General features: G+C 54.8%; 1 protein-coding gene across 1 annotated transcript in view; it reads right to left on the reverse strand.

Annotated features, from left to right (window-relative positions):
• RPH3A (rabphilin 3A) overlaps window positions 1-1,137 on the reverse strand; it is a 25,990-nt gene that overhangs the window by 16,850 nt on the left and 8,003 nt on the right. The window lies entirely within an intron of this gene.

Genomic DNA, 1,137 nt, shown 5'->3' on the forward strand with positions numbered 1-1,137 from the left:
CGCGGCCGTCTGCAGTGTCACCAGGAGGCCGGGGTCCTTGGAGAGGCAACACCCAGAGTGCTGGCAGGCAGCAAGGGCAACCACTTCGTTTCCTATCGCCCAAGTGATGTCGCTGTCTCCAAACTCCCAACGGAGTATGTTCACCCTCACCCACGCGCCCAAACCCCTGAAGAACTGAATCCAAACATCGCAGCCAGTGATGCCCTCCGAGAGCCTCACCCCCTCCTCCGGACCACGCGAGTATCAACTTCAAAAAAGCGCAGAGGAGAAATGTGTAAGAAAAGGGTCGTAAACAGCTCGAGAAGGTGACTCGCAGGAGGAGGTGGAGCGGGTGTGTATTGGGTCGAGCAGCATAGGGCTGTGCTTTCTATTGGTGTGGAGAAAGGGGTTGATGATAACACACCAATATTTTGGGTACTGCTGAGCAGTGCTCGAACGGCACCAAGGCTGTGCCTCCAATATTTCCCACCACCACCACCACCAGTGGGCTGGAAGGGGGCAAGATCTTGGGAGGGGACGTAGCCAAGACCCCTGACCAAACCAACCAAAGGCATATTCCATACCATGTGACGTCAGCTCAGATATAAAACTAAGGGAAAAGGAAGAGGAGGGGGGGACATTCATCTTTTGTGACGTTTTGTCTTCGGGAAGGAACAACTACGTGTACTGAAGCCCTGCTCCCCGGGAAGTGGCTGGGCATCGCCTGCTAATGGGAAGTAGAGAATAAAATCTTGTTTTCTTTCCTTTTGCTACCGCGCACGGCCTTTGCTTTTTTTTTTTTCTTTATTAAACTGCCTTTATCTCAACCCACGAGCCCTTTGATTTACTTTTCTCTCCTCTGCCTGGTTAGAGGGGAGTGATAGAGCAGCTTTGGTGGGCCCCTGGCGTCCAGCCAGGGTCAAACCCTCACACCACGCTACTGCAACGTCTTGTTCAGGTGGAAGACATTGGCCGTGCTAAAGCCCGCTGGAGAATTTCCCACTCTTCCCGTCGCGGCGGGGGCTGATGCCCCTGGGTTTGAGCGGGCTTAGGGCCAAGGTGGCTGCGATGTGGAGGTGCCTCCTGATGGTTATTAACAAACGTGATGCCCATTCCCAGCAAGGAGATGGGAAAGCCGGCAGGGGCCGGCCCCCAGCG

Source organism: Egretta garzetta, unplaced genomic scaffold, assembly GCF_000687185.1.
Source record: "Egretta garzetta isolate BGI_Z169 unplaced genomic scaffold, ASM68718v1 scaffold330, whole genome shotgun sequence".
NCBI classification, from domain to species: domain Eukaryota; kingdom Metazoa; phylum Chordata; class Aves; order Pelecaniformes; family Ardeidae; genus Egretta; species Egretta garzetta.